This window comes from Notamacropus eugenii, chromosome 1 (genome assembly GCF_028372415.1).
Source record: "Notamacropus eugenii isolate mMacEug1 chromosome 1, mMacEug1.pri_v2, whole genome shotgun sequence".
NCBI lineage: Eukaryota > Metazoa > Chordata > Mammalia > Diprotodontia > Macropodidae > Notamacropus > Notamacropus eugenii.
This window is the reverse complement of record NC_092872.1, coordinates 162,137,169-162,159,533: the sequence shown is the minus strand read 5'-3', so window position 1 is coordinate 162,159,533 and position 22,365 is coordinate 162,137,169. Positions and strand designations below refer to the sequence as shown.

Genomic DNA, 22,365 nt, shown 5'->3' with positions numbered 1-22,365 from the left:
ATCTCCTTGTTTTATGTGTGAGGAAACAGAGACACACAGAAATAAAGGTCACATAACTAGGTAGTGATGGCACCAAGACCAGGACAAAAGGTTTTTGAATCAGAACTGTTTCCACTAAACATAGTTATAGTAATTGTGTCTCTGCAGAGCAGTTTCCAGTCATGTGTTAAGGCAACCTAGCATAATGAATAGTCTGCCTCAAAGACAGGAAGATCTGGGTTCAAGTTCCTCTCTCGACATATAGTGTTTGCAGAATACTGTGCAAGCTTCTTCAGTGCTTTAGGCACCTCAGTGTGCAAGTGGCAGAGAATGTGCCAATCTGGGTTAGCAGAGGGGCATTTTCTCACAGTCAATTCCCTATTCAGTACCTTCCCTCTGTTGACTATTTCCTATTGATTATATGTATATATACACACATATATTTTCATATATTATATACATTTCTACATACACATGCACATATATATATTTATAGTTTATTTGCATGTAGGTGCTTGCATGTTGCCCCTCCTCTTAGAGTGTAAGCTCTTTGAGGGCAAGGACCATCTTTTGTCTCTTTTTGTGTCTTCAGTGCTTAGCACAGTGTCTGGTACATGTAGAAGCTTGACAAATGTTGATGGATGGATTGATATGGCAGCCTTTTTTGTACCTAAAACTCCATGGCCCATTGGGTGACCAACAACTTGATCTTTCAGAGATCATGGTATTCTAAGTTTCACAATCACACCTTCCCCCAAAGAACATTTGTGTTATAAAAACAGGGAGAGAAGCTTGCAATGGGCAGTTTCACAAATGCAATCCAGCCCTTTGTTTGTTTCTACCTTCAGTGATTCTATTGATAAACTAACTTAATGGATTAAACATTCAATAGAATCCTCTAGCCTGGATAAGAGATGTTTTTTTCACCCACTTTCTTTAGCTCATACTATAACTGCCAAGCTACTCACTGACTTCAAGACTCATCCTTCTAACAAAGAAAGAGCAGCTATCCCCTACGGATGAGGCCTTAAGGAAATCTCTTATGAATGTTATTGTTGTCCTTAGTTCTCAAAAAGGACCGTGACATCAAGATGGTGACATGACTTGCAGTTGACTTTGATTTGAGTGAGGAGGGCTGTGCAAGGTCACCAACCTCACCTTCTTTTCCTGAGCCATCTGGGTCTAGGGGCATGATATTCATCAGGACAACTGGATATGGCCCAGGATGCACTGGGAGATCCTGGCTCTTTTAGAAGGCTAAGGTCTTATCACAATGTTAATTTGAGTGAGATATACTTATTCAATGAATAGCCTTCTTTAAGTTACTCAAGGGATGGCCCCTTTAAAAAAAATCAAACTGGGAGGGGAAGACCCTGAGAGTTCCTGGGTAAAAGAGAAACAATTACTATTTGACTGATAGAGTCAGGGAGAAAAGATGAGCCAGCCAGGGAGTAACAGTGATGGCCCAAGTGCTAAACTGCTATTTTTTTTTTTTTTTTTGGTGAGACAATCAGAATTAAGTGATTTGCCCATGGTTACAGAGCTACTAAGTATCTGGGGTCACATCTGAACTCAGGTCCTCCTTGTGAATGTGATACAAACTTGAAAGTTTTGAGGGATTATTTAAAGAAGATAACTCAAGGAAGTGAAGATATCAAAAGAATGTTTTTCCTGGTCTTGTTTTAAGTGTTATTTCAATTGCTTTATCTATTGTCACACAAGGAACTGAGATGTTAGGGTTGAATCTGGTGCTTCCTCTGTCATTATAGATAATTATAGAGAATAGACAAATTTCTTCCATATTGATCTATTGTCCTGCAAGTTTCATCTTTGAAAACTCCTGGATAATGTGGCTCAGGTCTTATATAAAACTTTCTATCAATTTCTTTTTACTATTTTGCAAAGTGATATTCTTCATAATCACTTATAAATCTCCATGGTAATGCAATAAATTAGTTTGTATTTTAAATGGGTTATGTCTATGAGTGGTCTGTTTCTCTGCTTTCAAGGAGATCGAGTGCATTGGCTTGTAATGTGGTTGTTGGGCTCTTTCAGCTTCCCTGTTATGGTGACTGCTCTACTTTCAATTAAGCTTTCACAGGTGATGGTGACAATCAAAATCTTTATCTTTGACTCTTTCCATTGCCCATTTTTCAATATTTTCAATATTTACAGTGTGTTTTTCTCATCTTCATTTTTTCTTCCAGTCTGATTTTGATATCTATACTGATTAGTAAATAGCTCATCTGTACAGTCAGCTAAAACAATCTCCACCGGAACATAAGTAATCTGATCATTTCCTATCTTAACAGATAAGAAATGTCAATGTGAAGATCATTTTCTTTGTTGGTGACATCATTCAGAATTTGCTTCATTCAGTGCTTTCCAACAGTCTTCAGGAAGACATTATTCATGATATATAGGTATGTAAATAGTTCATTGGCTCATAGGATCATAGCCTCAGAGCTTGTGAGGATATTAAAGTGGCACCTACTCTAGTGGGCTCCAAACTTTAGTGAGCTTGCACATCTACCTGTAAATTATTTTCTGTTTTTTAATGCTTTTGGAGGAGAAGTATTCCTCTAAATAGTTATCCATAGGTAGGATTAGGGTATAGCTCCCTTAAGGGCCAATGAGTTCCTCAAAAGGATAAAGGATGGAAAATGGAAAGGGGCTAATAATGGTTGGAAGGTAAGTTTGGCTGTGTTGGAAAGAAGTCCGTGATTAGTTATTGTGGGAATAGTGGGATGCGACCTATTTTTCTCACCTTCTGAACACAAGCCATGGCTACCAGTAGGCCCCAGCTACCATTTGTAAACTGTTTAGTCCAGAGGTGTCAAATATGTAGCCTGGGGCCATATGTAGCCCCTTGAACTAGAATGAAATATAATTGGTAAATATTTAACAAAATAAATGAAATACAAAAAAACCATAGATATCATTACATTTAAAAACTGTCACTATGGAGCTTGTGGGAATCCTCATGTATTCCCTATTTCTATTTGAATTTGACAACACTGGTCTAGTCCAAAAACCTTCATTGTATAGATGAGAAAACTGAGGCCCAGAGAAGTTAAATGATTTGCCCAAGGTCATACAAAGAGCTGGGATGTGCAAATGGATCATCTGACTGGGTATCATTCTTTCCATTACAATATGATATATCTGCGTAAGTCTAAAGTCTTGAACCTTTTCAGTTTCTTAAATCTGAGTAATACTTTCTAATATATTTTATGCCATTCTCTCCAGTACCTATCTTTTCAGGGAAATAAAAAAAAAAACTAACTTGGTGTGGAGGATCTAGTCACTTGTCTTAGAATTGTTTTATTTTTTCATCTTTTGCAACAGAAGATGGTGAATAAATTGCATTTGTCTTCAAGCTAAACAGAGACATCTTGAAACAAGATGACTAATCTCCCCATGGATTATTTACTCATTGTCTCTGGGCTCATGATGCAACCAAATCTAATAATTCCTTTGTTTCTCCAAGGAGAACCTATGGACCATCCTTCAATTTAGCTGCGATATTCTTTTGTATGCTGTTTTTGTTAATCATGAGATTATCAGTATTAGTATGGCTCAGTTCCTGCAAAAGTACGTCCAGTTGGTCACTGAACAAAAATATTACATTTAATGGGGCTTACAGTTAAATGAACATTTCTAGATAATCTAAGTAAACATCGTGCGATTCTTGACACCTTTTATCTTCTTTGCCACCTCTATATCTCACAAAATCCTATTCTGGAGCTTAATTTTAGTGAGGAGATGTGACCCTCCCCATTCTTGAAAACAATGCCAGGGAAGTTTAAGTTGGAGAAGGTTCTATGAAGCTGGAAAGGTTTCCAGGACAAGCTTTTAGCTTGGCAACAGGCTGAGTGTGTTATCCAAGATCATATTTGCAGTGTACGGAGAGGCTCATCACCAGTAGAGCTGATGGATTTGTTTTTAGCCATAACAACTCACACTCCTCTACGAGGATTAAAAAGATGAATGTAACAGGTGTTACTCCCACCCCTGCTGCTATATAAAATGAATAAAATGGTGTCTAAATGGTGAAATATAAAGTTGAGGAATACAACCAAAATTTTGAGTCAATTCTAAAAGCGAACAAGAAAATAAAGAAAAGTGTTATCGTCTTCGTTAAGTTTCTAAGTGTTTCTGAAAAACATCCTCCAAGGCTAAACTGGTAACATGATTGTGCCAAGTCAATTTACAAGTGAAAAATTCAGCTTATCCATGGCTATGCAGTACACCGTGTACACGATGCCACGTAACCAACTTAGCTGACACATTTTCTGTGTTTGTATTAATCTTAGAAGCAAAAACCTGAGAGATTTGGAAGAGGTCCAGATGCAGAAGAAAATGGCCTCAGTTGTCAATTGCCATTTGGTAAGATGCATAAACTGGCAAAAAGTAGCCAAATGAACTTGGAACTTCTCCTCAGGATTGTTAAGGAGCATTTGCAAATGTGCATTATTTGTTTTTCTATTAAGAAGTTGTCATTTTGAACATTGCTGTAATAATGAATGAACTAACTTCTTTCTTTGGCCAATTTTTTTTTTCTGTGCAAATACAAGCCATCTTTTTTTCTTTCTTTTTGGTAAAGTATTCCTTCTTCATTCTGTTCAATGTAGGGGCTGCAGGGGACCTAAGACAAGTTTAAATGTTTTAATATTTCATGGATATTTAAATTCATAAGCATGGTATTCTTTTCACTAGAGCAGATCACAGCTCATCTACCACTTAGGAGAAAATCACTTAGAGTGACTAACTGAAAAAAACTGTGGTTTAATCTGGTGATGAGCATCTCGGAATTTCACTAGGCTGAGGACGAGGAATGCTGACCATTCCTGGGTCCGTACTTGAAGTCTTTCCAGCTTGGTAGGCCCTGTCAGATCTTGTACACTGGTACCAAAGTCTTTGAGCATCCCAAAAGGGACACTTCTACTCCATGTTGAAACACTGGAGTATGTTGAATATTTTAATCATTAGTTTTTATTAATATTATAGTTTATACTAGTGTGATAATATTTATAGAATACTTGAATGTTTGCAAGACAATTTGTATAAGCATACACATTTGGTCTTTACCATGATCCTGTGAGGAAGTGCTATTGTTTTTACATCTTACTGACGAGGAAAGTGAGCCTAATGAGGGTTAAGGCACTTACCTAAGGTCATATTGTTCGTATTTGAAGCACTATGACTCCAACTCTAGGGCTCTATCTTCTATATCAACCAGTACACCTATAATGTGCTGTGCTTTTCAAAGACCATTTATATTATTTTCTTTGGTAGCCTTGTAGGAAGCATTATTCCCATTTTAATGATGGGGAAGTAGCTTCAGAGAGGTTCAACAATCTGCTCAAAATACAGCGGCAAGATCTAACATGAGAAACCCGTCTGGAATTTGGCTTCCAACTTCCCTCAACGGAAGCTGCTGTCTCCAAAATTAGTGATGTCCTCGTGATTGACAAACCTAGTGACTTTTCTCAGTCTTCATCCTTCTTAACTACTTTAAAACATTTCAAACTCTTGGTTACATTGTAATATTTCACACTCTTGGTTACATTGTAATGTTTCACACTCTTGGTTACATTGTAATGGTTCATGCTCTTGGTTACATTGTAATGTTTCACACTCTTGGTTACATTGTAATGTTTCACACTCTTAGTTACATTGCAATGTTTCACACTCTTGGTTACCCTTTCTTGGGGGTTTTTGTGAAACTGTTCTCTCTTAGTTTCTCTCCCTGACTGTTCCTGAACCTCCTTTGCCGGATCATCCTCCATGTCATACTTTCTAACTGTGGGTTAGTTGTGACTGGGCCCTTTTCTTTCTGTACCCTCACTTGGCCTGTATACTCTATACTCATTCTCACATCAGCTTTTCTGGGTTAAATCATCACTTCTGCATATTATTCCCAGATTTATGTATCTAATACTCATTTCTCTCCTGAACTCCAGTCTCACATAATCAACTTCCTATTAAATATTTCCAAAGGGAAGTCCTATAGGCCTATCAAATTCAGGGTGACAAAAACCTGAACTCATTATCTTTCTCTCCCAATCCCATTCGTCTATTGGAACATCTCAGTTTCTGTTAAGGGCACCACCATCCTTGTAGTCACCTAGGTTTACAACCTCACTATCATCTTTGACCATGCTCTCACTAAACTTACAAATTCCAAAAGTTGTCAAAGCTTATCGTTTCTATCTCTATAGCATCTCTTGCATATGTCCCTTCTCTCCACTTAAAGAACCAGCACATTCCTTTGTCTTCTCCTCTCCCCCCACCATTGCTAATGTCTTCCTCTTCAGGGATAAATTATGTATGACCTATAAAGGCACCTGTTATCTCAGACAAAGAATATAAACTCCTTGAGGGAAGGTATTATTTCACTTTGTCTTTGCATCCCAATTGCTTAGCACTGGGCCTGTAGTAGTTAGCATGTAGACATGCTTGTCAATTGCTAGACTCAGGTCTTGCTTAGCACTCCAGTTCTCTGATTTCTAGGGAGCAAGGTCTATTCTAAATCTCTAAACTCCTCAAGTTTCAGTGATTGATATCAGTTTGGGGAATGTCTCTTTCATATGTATTTCTCTTTTTTTGTCTCTTCTTCATACTGTTCACTAAGAGAGACGTTCTCTGTACAGCATGTACCCAGTAAGTGCTTATTTATTCAGTAACATGTTACAGGAGGCTTAGCCAGAAGCCCCAGAATATGGGGCTAGAATTCTAACTTAGCTAGGGGGAGCATACTCTTGTGAGGAGTTAGCAGTAAAAACCTTCAGAGCCATGAAAATGGTTGGAAAGTTGTCTTCTACCTAGGTTGGAATTTGGGGAGTTGGTCGATAGAATTTGCAATGCATCTGAGCTTATACCTACTCTGTCTTAGTCTCACTTTTCTTTTCTGAAAAATGACAGAGCTGAGCTAGATGACCTCTAAGACCCCTTCTTGCTCTGAATCTATGGTCCTATGATTAGGAAAAAAATTGTTTTTCTTTAAGAAGCAAATTTACATTTTTAGCTGCAGCTGGGCTTTGTTGGCCGGAAGATGAAATCCCAGGAGAGGTGTGACTCTCTCCCCTTTTCAGATACATGTGAAATGGGAACAACCAGAAAGGGAGTGAACTTGCCTTGAAAGAATTATAGTCATCGAAGATGGTATAAATTTAGATCGGCTTCTAGGAAATACTCCCACCAAAAAGAACTTCCTGACTATTAAAGAACGAAGGGGTCCTTGAACAGTGGAATGTGCTGTCTGTGGAATTGCCTTTATGGAGTGAGGTAGGTACACTGAAACCTAGGAAGAAGGTCCAGAGTGTTCCTTCAGATGACATCTGATCTGGGGATTTTAAAATTAATACTTACATTATTTAGAGACTAGCAATGCACGATGAGGGTATGAAATAGACTGTTGGAAAATGTTTAGTTTACCCAAAGGGGTGTGTGCACGTACACACACACACATATACACATGTATGTATATATGTATATGCCTATATGTATTCACACATGTACACATGTATGTCTTCTTCCCTCCCTTCTCCCCTTCTCTTTCTTTCTTTCTCTTCCTTCCTTCCTTCCCTTCTTCCTTCCTTCCTTCCTTCCTTCCTTCCTTCCTTCCTTCCTTCCTTCCTTCCTTCCCTCCCTCCTTCCCTTTCTTCCATGACAAATTATTTGGCATGAAGACCTCACCTCTGAAATTCTCATTATTCCCTGTCCTTCAATTCAATAAGTATTTATTAATTACCCACTCTTTGTAAGACACTGGAGATACAGATATAAAGCGCTGGCTGTTTAGGACTGAGGCAATTTTATTTGTGACATCTGATTATTCTGTATATCAGTATTAATGAAAAGCATTTGCAGAAAGACTGCTATGAAAATACTTGCTGCTTATACATCTACATCGTTCTCTGAGGACAAATCAATATAGAAAGTCTCTGAAGAAGACTCAAATCTACAAATACTCCAAAACATGATGAATTTAATTCAAAGATGGGAAAAAGTGAGAATGTGGAGAGATATATGGGAAAATGGGATTCAGGTGAAAAGAAGTGAGAGTAGCCAAAGACATGTATATTAAACAGAAGTCTCACACCTTTATAACATATTTTCTTCAAAAAAAAAAAAAAGAATTGGTAGGTGCTAGACACAAGGAGCACCAGATAGTGACAACTACTTTTATTTCTTCTTTAAACTGAGAAGTGATTGCCTTTTTGAAAAATAAGAACATGATATTGTTTTCATTGCTTTGTGTAGTTGTTAATAAATAGCTAATAAATCCTGATCTAACTCTAAGTCACTGGTCTAACTGTGCAGACAGTTAGACTCAGGAGTAACGCCTATGTCCAGGATAAAACTTTTCCTCTGTTTAAATATAGTCCTCAGTTTAAAGAAGAATTAAAAGTAGTTGCCATGCAAATATGGATAGTAAAAAAAGTATTGGTTCATACTCAGTCATTTGCTGTCTCACCTTCATGACAGGCTCATTATATACTGAGCCTTACAGCATTCCACATCATTAACTGTTTCATACATTTGTAATACCTTGCCCAAATTTTAGTTTGGATCATTCAGACTCATTGCCTGCATCCCAACCTTCCTAGGTCCCCATATAGTATTACTGTATTCTCTTTACCCCTCACAGACTAGACATTGGCAGACTATTTGATATTTCATTCTTTTTGTCAGCTCTGGCTATTTTGAAAGCAGAGTAACAGTTTTCAAAAGGAACAGTCATTCCAGTGACTGTAGCTATTAGGTTCTTATGATCTAAGATTATAAATAGCCCAGCCAAAGTGCCTCATTTGGTCCAGGAGCTTCACCCAAATCTCTGTGGTCTCTGGCACTCATCTCTTTTACTAGTCTGTTCACAATAGCATCATGCTGTTAGGGGACAGTCCCACTAAGATGATGGCTACAATGGCATAGGACATGGTGGGGGTGACTTCACTTAGTGCCCTGAATCAACAGAGGCACTTGTCTCCAGAGCCAAATCTTCCAGTGCTGCTCAAAGGGGCATAGTCTAATCACACTCTGCATGTAAAATACTAGTGTGAGAAATGGGCAAAGGATCTCTCCTTCATAAATTAAGGCCAAAGAAGTGACTGCATATATACCTCACCTTAACCTGGCTTATTAACTAGTTGTTATTTGTAAAAATTGATGAGGTACTTGCTTTAAAAATCATTCTTCCCCCTCCAGAGCCAAACAAGTATTGTTGAGGCATAAGACTAAAACTCTGTTGGTTGCCTTCCATTTTGATATTGGCCTCATATTCAGCTGACTAGAGGCTTCACACAACTGAGATCATATGTTGGATGCAAGAGCAATGTATATTAATGATGAAAAGATAGAGTACATAATCAAGAAGATTTATTTAATTCTGTTTTATTTAAACAAACTGATGAAAATAAGAAATAGGAAATGGACGAAAGAAATAATATCAACACTGACTACAATAATTTCATCCAGAAGTTAAACCTATGTAAACTAATTACTATATCAGAGACCAAGAAGTACCTTAGTATACTTTTGACATACTTGCCAAAGGAGAGATATGGCTTTCAAAGGCACCCTTGGTTGGAATTTAAACTCATCTGTAAAATCTCAAGAAGAAAGATAATGAGTGATTTTAAAGCAGAGAGAAGCAGTAGAGGAAAAAAACCAGTTTAAAGAAAACTTGGCATGATTTCCAACTAAAGAAAGTCATCCCAGGAGACCTTCAAGGGTGAAAATGGAAAGGGAACTACAAACAAAAGGAAAATGGAGAAGGTCTATAAAATAATTACAATGAACTGTTTTCTCTATCAAAGTATTAGAACCAATCCACTTGGATCCTATTATCATAGTCCTTTACCTAAGGGTCTTGCTGCAGAAATAGAAACAGCACTAAAGAAAATACAGATGGAAGAAACAATTGGATTGGATCAACTATATATAGAGAAGGTCTGTGTTGGAGGTAATATGATTGTGAGGGTATCAGGGGACAAATAGAAGACCCATTCTACTTATTGTTTGTTGATTCTGAAAAAGTATACAGTTCAACGGAATTAAATTTTGCCTTGGAGCTCTTTTACAACAAGGTGTCTCCTGTTCATATAATTAAGACCATTTGATTCCTTGGAAGCAGTAATGACAGAAATAGCCCTGTTTTCTAGAACTTCTGATAATAAACACCAGACGAGGCACAAAATAGTGATAGAGATTTTTGCCAATTATCACCTCTGTTATAAAGGTGATCCAGAGTCTGGGTTAAGAAAGGATTCCTTGTGGATAGTGAGATCTTCCAGATGTTCCTGTTTATGGAAGACCTTGTGTTGATTGCATCAATCCTCAGAACAATGCAGCGCCTCCTGAGAGAACATCAATCACTCCAAAGGGTTAGCCCTGTCCCTTTCACACAGGAATGACCAAAGTAATGAAGAATGTCTATCACCCAGATTTCAACATGTGCCTGAATAGATATCCTGTAGAACTGGTCCAATAGTATATATGACTGGGGCAAACATAATGAACTGAGCTGGGCTCAGAGTTGAAAATGAAGAAGTGAGCTGGATGACTTCCTAGATTATCAAAACAATAAAGACCCCCAACCATTGCAGAACAGCAAGGGCTCATATTTTTAATTCAGATATTTACTTGCATTGCTGTAGGGCGGGGAGACCTGGAACACATTTGCCTACAAAGAATTAAAGATGAGCGCCACGGAAAGGTGTATGGTATATGTGAGCAGACTTCACTGTATGAACAATGAGGGAATCTGAAGAAAAGGAAGAAAGGATATCATCAAAGAATTATATGTCAGAGAAGATGGGCTAGTGAGAATGAGGAATGACAGATTGTTGAGTTCTAGCGTGCAACTAGAATCCTTGAGATGTTGGGAGAAAGTGAGGGAGGCCTCTAACATATTAGGTGTTTTTTATTTTGTGGCAAACATTGGGGAGAACATCAATGAATACGCACAGGATGGGTTTGCATAGAACAATTGTGATTTACATCATTGAAAGGAACTCTTGAATCCATAACCATCTGTGTATTTGTGGAAAGAAATAAGCAGAAAAACAGACAGTTCTGAGAGAATCTCTGAGAAAAACAATACTGACAGAAAAGATGGCCAATGTCTCGTTTCCCAGCAGCTAATTTACATATGGCTATTATGAAGACTTTGAAATTGATTATTGAGAAACACTGATAACTAGAACTTTTTGTTTAATGTGGGATGATTCCATATTGTCTACTGGTGTCACATCTAACAGAAATGTGAGTTTTGATTTCTCATTCTACTGTAGAGGTGAGTCACTTAACATAAGGAAACCCTGCTCTGAGACAATCAGAGACCAAAGAAGGAAAGTGGACAAAAACTGAGAAGAAGGAAGAATCAGAGAAAGACCTGCTACTCAAAGTATACTAGGCTCAGCAGAGCCAAATTGAAGAGAATTTTCAGAATGCAGATTGTACCTGATGCTTAATCCAGCCTCATGGATGGCTCACAGAAAAGGTTTGAATGAGCGTTAAGAGAAGATTTTATCCCCTTCTTCTCCATCTCCACTCCCAGGTGACTGGTGGCATCTGCTGCTGGGAGCTAGTTGAGGAAGAATCTTTTGTAGTTTACCAGTGCTGGTTGGGTAAAGGAAAGTATGGTTTTTACTTGCCCCTTATTATTACCTAGAGTTTTAGACTGGTGAACACCTTCTGAGGGGTCTTCAGTTAGTCAAGAAGCATTTATTAAGTGCTTACTATAAGTCAGAACTGTGCTAAGCTCAGGGAATACAACTTTAAGCAGAAAGAAAGCCAGTCTCTACCCTCAAAGAACTTACATTCCAATCATTCTTATGGATAAAAATAAAAGGAAGTAGAAGGTGGGGGCCTGGGAACATGGTACCCAGTGCAGTGGGGTAGAATAGAAAAATTCTAGGATGCAGTTTGGAGAAGAATGAGACAGGGTTGGCCTGAATACTCTTATTTTTAAGTGGAGGTTCTGGGAGGAAGCATCTGATGAAAGGGAGAAGCATTAGGGACAAATGATACCTCCAGTGTGTGAATTCCAGGGCTAGGGTAAGTTTTCTAGGGTGAAGAAGTTTCCGGAGCTTTGTAGAGAAAGTCTGAAGTAAAATCCCAAGGGTTTTCTTCTTTTCTTCTTTATTACCATCTAGGGTTTGAGATAGAAACTTCCTCTGAGTCCAGGCAAGAGAATAGATCTGAATCCCCCTTCAGATCTCCTAGCTTATGAGTACTTCTTTTGTTAAAAGGAAAGAATATTGCTAAGGAACAGTTTGAATAAAGCAGCCAGAGGAGGAGAGGGCTTGCCCAAGATGTGACTTTTAGTATAAAGCATGCCTTCTGGAGACCAATGTCACCAAGGCTTATGGTCCAGAGTTGTGAGTTACTGGACATGCGGACTTCCCTACTGATAAGCTTCCCTGCTTGCCATCTATGTTTTTGCCCACTCTTCCATATGAACACTGTGTACATTGGTGGGACAGTATGACTCAGATTCACAGATGGACAGTAATTATAATTTTGTTTTACTAAATATTTCTGGATTAATTTTTTTCAATTAGCAAGCATTTATGTTTACTCCTCAACTGCAACCCACAAGCTTCCCAATTAAACAAATTGACCAAGATGATACCATTAACACTCAATCATGAAATGTTTAGGCCTAGTAGTGCTATCACTGGGTCAAAAGGTAGGTAGAGATTAGGAACTTTGGGGGTATAGTTCCAAATTGCTTTCTGGAAATGACATAAACTTTCCCCTTCAGACTTTACATAATATCTTGCTTTGAAAGCCTTAGGCAAAAATCATATTGTGGATTATAGTTGTCTGAGCTTGCATTTTATCTTTCTACTGGATTATAAACTCTGTGAGATTAGGACACTGTTTTACTTAGAGAGGAAGCATGCTGTCAAAGTCAACAATTTGATAAGCATTCATCAAGCACTTAATGTATGCCAGGGAATGGACAAACTACTGGAATAGAGATATGAGCAAAAAGTTAGACCCTCCCTGCCTGCAATGAACTCAGATTCCAAAGGCAAGTCCCTAACAACACGTAACCTGGAGCTAGGCTTAAATCCTAGATTTTCTATTTGCTCCCTGTGTGGCCTTAGGCAAGTGCCTCAATTTTTGTCATTTGTAAAATGAAACAGACTAGATGACCTCTGAGATCACTACCAGGTCTCAAATCTATGCTTTCAACTTCGCCCCAAGTACATTGTTCTAAACACAGTAGGCACCTGAGCCGTAATCACTGAGTGGTAAGAGTAATGAATCATAAAACAGTCAAAATGATGCCTTCTTCAGAAGGTCAAAACAGTGGTGAAAATCTTCTGTAGAAATTTCTTCACTGTATCTTACCTTTGATTTTTATCAGAATGTCCAGTATTCACATATGAGGCACTGATTGAAAGCTAATAAATTGGAGATAGGCCTGACTCTCCCCTGTACATGGTTCATCCAGTAGAATGCTAATTCCTTGAGGCTGGGAGCTATTTCATTTTGTTTTTGTATTCCTCGTACCCAGGACAGCACTTGGAATATAGTAGGTGCTTAAATGTGTGTGAATTAATGATTGGATGGTTTAGTCAGTGGTCGCTGCCTCAACCTTGAAATTCTGGACTTTCAGCTCCATATGAGCCCCTGATTTCAGCTCTCCTATAAAGAGACTACAACATTTTTTCTTAATGGAAAGAAAAATCAGCTAGAATCAACCTTACCTTTTCTTCCCTCTCAAGTGCTAAGAGGCTGTACAGATTACCTTTGTTCTGTATGCCTGTGGAAGTGATTGAGAGGGGCTTTGGTATATTGGAAAATACTGGCTTGCAAGTCAGAGTACCTGGTTTTGAGTCTGTGATCTAGGTCTAATTGCCTTTCTTATCAAGGCTTCTCTGAACCTCAGTTTCTTTATCCCTCAAATTTAAGGGCTGGATAAGATGATCTTTAAGGTCATTAGTAGACTATAATGTTTAAGATTTCAGATTGAACATCATGTCTTCCCTGTTATAACAAATAATGGCTAACATTTTTGTAATGGTTTAAGAATTGTAAAGCACTTCATTCATACAATTTGGCCATTAAAACAACTTTGAGATAGGTGCTATTATTATCACTATTTTGCAGAGGGGGAAACTGAGGCTGAGTGGCTTGCCTAAGGTTACACAATCAGTAAGTGGATTTGAGTTTGGTTCTTCCTGACTCCAAATTCCAGAAATCCATTCTTTATTCCACCTATTACTATTGTAGTAGGAAAGGAGGGAATGAACTATACAGGTTTCCTCCCTATATGCTTAGTTAGGCTCATAACTACAGGGTACCATACACCTCATGAGGCTTAGCAAGCATTTGGTGACAGTGGAAATCTCATTCATTGCCCCCTCAGGAAGCTGAATATATTTTTGTTGTTTATGAGGGCTGGCAAACCAGTAATCCCATGCTTCTTTGCCAGCTACAATGGGATGAGGCAAGGCTTCTATTATCTTAGCTAACCTACATTATTACCAAGAAACCATCATATTTGCCTAGAGACTGAGTCACAGTGGAAAGGAAAGTGGAAAAACAAACCTCTCCCCCTAAAACATGTGTACATTTGGCAAAGGTAGGGGAAAGATCCAAATGTTTAGCATAGTGACATGTAAAGGTCAAGTTACCAAGGTGACAAGCAGGCAATGGTTTTTTCTTGCTCTCTTAGGGAAGGATTTAGCTGGTTAGTCTTACTCAGCTGTCTGACATCCTGGTAACACCTGGATGTTCAGCTTGTCAGAGCAGAAACCCAAACCAGGATCCTCCTGGTTTGTAGGCTTTCCTAGTCCAGCCAAAGTTCTGGGTTCCAGCCCTTCTCCTTCCTGTTGGTTCCACCATCCAGACACAACTGGTATTCCAGTCAATGAACTTTTTTTAGTCGGGATTACAATTACATGGGGGTGTATGGGTGTTCAAGGAGGACTAGTACCTCTGGTGTGAGGGCTGCTCATCCACCTTTGGAGTCCACCTTCACCCAACTCTTACCTGTGGCTCTAAGGCTGCAGCATATGCAGTGGCCACACTCCAGTAAGCCATCTGGGAAGAGGGACTAAACCCGATTAAGGGTAACCAACAGCTGTTAGGCCTTAGAGTTGGAGATGTCTACCCCTAGCATGTAATGACTTCCCCCAGTGGAGTGGGTGAATGAAAACAATTTGTTCCAGTGGTCTTGAAGGTAAATGAAGCTGTTTCAAATCCACTGGAGTGCTTAGAGCTTGGTCAGACGCTGAAGGTGACAAGGTCATCTATTGCATGCCAGGTCATTGCCAGACATCCTGACTCTGGTCTGGCCACTTGACTTTGATGACTCTGGAAGACAGAGTGAGTCTTCATGCAAGTCTGACTCACTTCATTCTAATTCGCTCATGGGTCCAAATGTCACCCTGTAGTGTCACTGGTTCTCTTTGAAAATGAAGGACAAGCAACAGTAATGACCTAGCTTTCTAATACATCCCCTCAGATTCCTTGTGAAACATTTTCTTCCTAAATATCTTCTAAAATAGCAGGCCCCTATTAAAAGAAAGGAAAGTAGAGCTACATCTGTTAAAAATAGAAGGAAAAGCATCTTTTCTAATGGTAGGTAGAAGAAGAATTAGAGAGGAGGACCCCCAAATTCTTGGCATCTCTAAAGAAATATTTTTTCTTAGTCTTGTTAACAGAAAGCATAATACTATTAAGAGCTGGTATTACGTAGTGCTTTAAAGTTTTAAAATAATTTTATATAGATTAACTAATTTTATTCTCAAAACAACCCCGGGAAGCAGGCACTATAATCATCCCCATTTTACAGATGAGACATAACCAGGTTAAGACTTGTCCCAGACTGTACAGGTACTAAGTGTCTGAGGCAGGATTTGAACTTGGGTCTTCCCGACTCCAAATCCACTGTTTTATGACCCAATCCCAGAGAGCAGGTCTTGATTTGTAGCAGAGCAATTAATAGTAGCATAGACTATCTGTCCCTTGATAGTTTTTACATATGTGATTGAATTTGATCGTTGGCTTAATGAGGTGTTAGGCTTCCCTTTTGGGAGGGCTTATGAGAATTGTTCAAAGGCTCATATACACACAGAGCAATAGACCTGGAACTTAACCCCTTTCTTTTGATCTCAAGTTTAATTCACTTTCTACTACCCCCTTGTATTACTAGGGGCAGCACCCTAGGTGAGAATTTTCAAATGCATTGTCTCCACTCATCTTCCCTTGTCATCTCAGTAAGGCCATCCTGAATAAGTCTTAAATGATTCCCCAGTCCAACACTTAATGACAGGTCAATTGAAAATTCAGTTACTCCCAGTTAATCAGGTTCAACCCAAACTTATTTTAGCAATGTCCCAGGACCAACTCCAAATTTTCTTCTTTCTAATGCAATCTATTACCTCTTTTAGTTCAGGAGTTCTTAACCTTTTCCATGTCACGTGTTCTTCTGGTAATCTGGTGAAGCCTATGGGCCCCTCAGAATAACTTTAAAATGCATTAGGTAAAGGGGAAGGAATGGGAATGAGTGTTTGCTAATGTGCTAGGCACTGTACTAAGGATTTTTTACTAATATTATCATTCATCCTCACAATGACCCTGAGAAGGAGATACTATTATTGTCTCTATTTTATAGTTGAGGAAACTGAGGGAAACAGGTTAAGTGACTTTCACAGGGTCACACAGTTAGTGTATGAGGCCAGATTTGAATCCTGGTCTTCTTAAATCCAGGTCCAGGGCTCTATTCATTGTGCCACCAGCTGCCTCTAAACAAAATATATGTGTGTTCGTCCTTTGTTGCCAAAGAAAACCATGCCATCAGAGAAATAATGACATGACTTGCACTTGACTTTGTTTTGAGTGAGGAGGGGCTATGCAGGTTACCAGCCTCACTTCTCCTTCAGAGCCATCTGAATCCAGTGACCAGATATTCATCAGGATGACTGGAGATGACCCAGGATGAGGCAATTGGGATTAAGTGACTTGCCCAAGGTCACACAGCTAGTGAGTGTCAAGTGTCTGAGGTGAGATTTGAACTCAGGTCCTCCTGACTCCTGCACTGGTGCTCTATCGACTGTACCACCTAGCTGCCCCTAAACAAAATATACAGGATCATAAAGGAAAACAATTATACTGAAATACAATGATCAAAATTTTTACAAAATAAATTCACCACTACAGGGTAAGAAACTCTTCTCTAAATGTATTTTCCTTTGTCCTTATCTATAAACTTTGCCCCAGTTTCATAAAGAACTGATTTGCAATTCATTTAGGTTGAAAGATTTTTTTCTCCATTACTCAAGGACTGAAGGGCAGATTGCTCTTAAATCATTTTTGCTCCTTCACATAAAAATGTTCCTCAAAAATTTCCCCTTCAGGGGAAACCCATCCTACTCCCACTGTTGGGTAAGCACATCATTATAGGTGAATGGGGAACTAGGGTTGAATGTTAGGGGTATGGGGTTAGGTTATTCTTTGAACTTCCCTTGGTCGTGGGTCCAAAATAACAGAAAGAATATGCCATTTTCTAAATTTATGAAAGCAGACTAACCTCTCTGATAATTTTGCCTCGTTATTGGGATCTTGTTACTGCTTTATGATTGTAATCCTGTATTGCTTTGCTTGTAACCTTATTAATATAGTGAAAGAATTGGATGAGTGAGTGCCCCCCTCCCCCTCAGTGTAGTGAAGCTCCACACCAGGTGAGGGCCTATCCTCATGTGGCTCAGAGGAAGGCAGAATTGACACATCTAGCATCTTCTCCTCCCACTTTTGTCCAAGACCAGGAGGGGAAGCATGAGGTCAGAATCAGAGGCAACTATTTTGCTCTCGACAGACAGGTGGTATCATACTAGAGATATATCTATCTGCTTCCTTTAATAATATTTGTCTACAGGACATGGTCAGGTTCCATCTAGGTTTTGATTGCTTTGTCATTTTTGGAGAAAGGAAGACCTCAAGTTCTACATTCACAGCTTGACTCCTTCCCCATCTAATATCAGTTCCATGATGAATACTCATAGCAAATAGCAAAGAAACCCATCTATCCAAATCAAGAGTAGAACAGAAATCAGAGAAGGTATACATAGGGCAATATATGCCAGACAATACAGGATGAAGAAGTTCTCTCATTGAGAGTGAGATAATTCATCTCAACCAAGAGAGTGGAACTTGGGTCTCACTTAAAGGGAAACTCCCCAAAGCCAGAGTAGCAAGCTGGGAATAGGGACATGATGGAGACTGCCTACTCCTCTTATGTCTTCCCAGAGTCTTTTCCTTCAGCAAGTTGAAATGGGTTGACTTCTTTTATCTCTTCTCTAAAAGATGGAAGCTGACTTGAAATCCACTGGAAGAAAACTCTCTAGACCCCTTTTTGAAGAGTCCCCAGAGTGGGAACTGGCTGAGAACTGAAACTCCTGCCCCTCATATAGGGTAGCACCTTCATTTCTACCAATAAGGAGAGAGTTCAGAATCAATGAGTTTAGGGACAGGGTTTACTTTAGAATAGGTTAGGGTTCATCAATTTAGGGATGGAAAGGACTTTAGAGGTCAGCATTAAATAGGAAAACAATACAAAATTAGTAGGGGTAGGTGGTGATATGGGGCATAATAGTAGGGATGATAGGCTCTGGACAGTATTTGACACTGACTATTGATGGGTAATTGGAATATTAATGAAGGGATAGTATTTTTTAAGGTAGTTCTGTATTTTCCAATGAATTAAATTACTCAATTAAATTCTTAGTCTGGAAGATGGTCCATCGAAGTGGAAAAAATTGGCTAATATAATGATTGGAAATGGCTAGGTTTATGCCTGATAACTGCAGTACTACCTTCAAGGACAAATGACCTTACTAGGAGACAAGGAGGGGTTGTGAGTCATGGGAAATTACACTTAGTGCTATTATCTCATGTTGTATGATATTTTTCTTGATAAAGAGAGTTGTTTCTTCAGTAGAAGGTAGAAAGTGTTCTTGAGTTTAATGGGGACTAGAAGGCTTTGTTTCCTTCCACATCTTTCTTATCTAATCTATTCCACTGATCAACTTTTCTTTTTGTTATCCTGTGCCAGATAGTTTTGACACAGCTTTATCATATAATTTAAGATTTGGTAATATCAAACCTTATTTACACTTTGCTAGTTAAAAATTATTTCCCAAGATGTTCTTGACCTTTAGTTCCCCTGTATGAATTTTATTATTTTAATTCCGTGAAGTCTGATGTTACTATAATATGAAATATGTAGATCAGTTTGAAAAATGTTTTAAGTATTTTGGCATCACCTAACTACAAACATTGACAATTTATCAACATATTTACTTCTACTTTTTTTTCTGAAAAGTCAGTCACTAGTCAATAAATATTTATTGTGTCTACTGTGTGCCAGGCACTGTGCTAAGGATGGGTGATAGAAAGAAAAGCAAAGGACAGTCCTTGTTTTAAAGAGCTCACAGCCTAATAGGAAAAAGGATGTGAAACAGCTATGCCCAAACAAGCTATATCCAGGATAAACTGAAAATCATCAGTAGAGAGAAGGCACTAGAATTAAGGGGAGTGGGGAAGGCTTTCTGTAGAAGGTGGGATTTTAACTGGGTCTTGAAGGAAACTGAAGAAGGCAAGAGGGAGAGATGAAGAGGGAGAACATTCCATGCATGAGAAAGAGCCAGTGAAAATACCTTGAGGTTGTAGTTGGAGAGTCCTGTTCAATGAACAGCAAGGTGGGGGAGGCTGGTTTCACTGGATTGAAAAATACGTAGTGGAGTGTTAGATATAAGAATACTGGGAAGGTTGTGATGGGGGCAAATTATGAAAGACTTTGTATAACAAACAAAGAATTTTATATATGATCTTGGAGGTAACCAAATAAATTGGAGTTTTCTGAGTAGGAGGGTAATATGGTCAGTGCTTTAGGAAGCTTTGACAGCTGAATGGAGAATGAACTGGAATGGGGAGAGACTTGTAGCCGGGAGATCAACCAGCAGGCTATTGCAAAAGTCTGGGAGGGAGGTGATTAGGGCCTGCATCAGGGTGGTAGCAATGTCAGAGGAAAGATGAAGGGTGTATACAAGAGATGTTACTAAAGCAAACCTGACAGACATTGGCAACAAACTGGATATGGAGAGTGACAGAGAATGACAAGGTTGTGAATCTGGGTGACTGGGAAGATGGTGGCACCCTCAACAGTACAAGGGAAGTTAGGAAGAGGAGAGGGTTTGGGGGAGAAAATGATAAGTTCGATTTTGGATATATTGAGTTTAAGATGTGTACAAAAACATTCAGTTTGAGGTGTCTAATAGGCAATTGGAAATGCATGATTAGAGGTCAGCAGAAAAGTTAGGGATAGATGTGTGGATTTAATAATCGATAATATAGTGATGATAATTGAATATTATAGTTACATTTATGTAAATATAGCATAACAATCACTAGATATACAAGTTACTACCTGTGTGGCCTTAGTTGGGCAAGTCATTTGCTCTTTCTCAGACTCATTTTTCTCATTTGCAGTATTTGTGACTTCAAGCATTTTTTTCATATGATTAGAGATAGCTTGAGTTTCTTTCCTCGAAAACTATGTGTTCAGTTCTTTGACCATTTGTCAGAGCATAGCTCTTCCCCTTTTAACTTTGAATAATTTCTTGTATATTTTGGAAATGAAAACTTTATCAGAGGAATTTGCTGCAAAAGTTTTCCCCGTTAACTATTTCCCTTCTAATTTTGGCTACATTCAATTTGTGTAAAAATCTTTTAAATTTTATGTAATTTAAGTTGCCTGTCTTATCTTCTGTGATTGTTATTTCTTGTTTGACTGTGAACTCTTCCCTATCTCTAGATCTGGAAGCTAATTCCTTCCTTGTTTGATGAAAAACTTAATCTTACAGCTCACATGATAGGCAGTTAGGTGTCAGTGTTTAGTGTGCTTGACCTGCATTCAGGAAGATCAGCCCCAAACTGGGGAAGTCATTTAATTTCTATATGCCTCAATTTTCTCAGTTGTAAAATGGGGATAATAACATGTTTGTCACAGAGTTCTTATTGGTAAAACACTTAGGCAGTGCCTGGCGCATGCTTAATAAATACTCCTTTCCTTCCTTCCTTTCTTCCTTTCTTCCTTCCTTCCTTCCTTCCTTCCTTCCTTCCTTCCTTCCTTCCTTCCTTCCTTCCTTCCCTCATTATTGTTCATACCACACTGGTACATATAATTTGAGGAATATTAGTAACTATGTCTCATGGTAAGTCCTGGAATATGTTTATTTTCTCTCACTACCAACTTTCAGGCCACTCCTCAAAATGCATCATATGGGGCTCGAACTCTCAGATGCCATATTTATTCTCAGGCCACTCTGGAAATTAACTACCATGGCCTCATACTCCCAGTTACTATAATCAGAAACTCTTGTTCCCTCCCCTGATCCCAAAAAGTACAATCTATATTTATAGTCACCGCCTGTCCTTCAATGCTTCTGTACTCACCACACCCAGGCCAGTCCAACCAACATCACTAAATGGGAATCATTGTTTGAATTTGTTTATGATGTGGCCTTTTCTATTTAGGTCATGTATTTATTTGGAGCATATCCTGGTATGTGGTAGCAGGTGTGAGTCTTGGCATATTCTGCCAGACTGCTGTATATTTTCCCATTAGTTATTGTCAAAGACTGAGTCCATGCTCCAATATCTGGAGTCTTTGGATTTATCAAACACTAGGCTTCTAGGTTAATTTTCCCCTTATATGTCGAATGGAGGATGAATTGGAGTGGGGAGAAAGCTTGCTCTAGGAAGACTCAATAGGAGGACGTCCCAATGGTCCAGACAAGAGGTGATGAAGGCCTGAATTAGGGTTGTGTCTGGGTGAGTAGTAAGGAAGAGATACATGTAAAAGATGGACAGAATGACCTTTTGAAGTGAAAGCAGCACCTCCAACTTTACTATCCAGACCCCATAAATGAAATCATTTTCATGAAAAGTTTGAGGCAAGGATGACAAGTGTTGAATATTTTCCCCCAACCCACAAAAATGTGTTGTTTTTTTCTTTCCCCTTTTTTCTCTTCTCCCCCCTTTTTTCCCTTCCACCTCCAGTGGGAGTTTTTCCATGAAGTGTGTCAGGAACAGATTAAATGCCCTGCCCAGGCAAAGCTGATCCTTCATGGGCAAATAGTCTCAGATAAATCCAGTTTGTGATTTAGCTAGCAGAAGTTTGTGGTTCTCAACCTGGGAACATCTAATAGTTTTCTCTCAGGGAAAGGTCAAAGATTTTAATAAATCCCTTTCCTCTGCTTTTTACCTTAAATGTATTAGTTTAAGATGTTAAAGAAACATCTCCTTTTCAGTGTGCAAAAGTAGTACTGGAAAGAATTAACACCATTTTCTGTGCTA

At 38.8% G+C, this 22,365-nt stretch overlaps 1 long non-coding RNA gene across 2 annotated transcripts in view; it reads left to right on the top strand.

Moving 5' to 3' along the window:
- The window catches only part of LOC140509612 (uncharacterized), a 98,318-nt gene that overhangs the window by 28,259 nt on the left and 47,694 nt on the right, over nucleotides 1-22,365 (top strand). For both annotated transcript variants that reach the window (XR_011968841.1, XR_011968842.1), the window contains exon 6: nucleotides 2,292-2,402. This is a non-coding gene — a long non-coding RNA (uncharacterized lncRNA). The remainder of the gene's footprint in view (nucleotides 1-2,291; nucleotides 2,403-22,365) is intronic.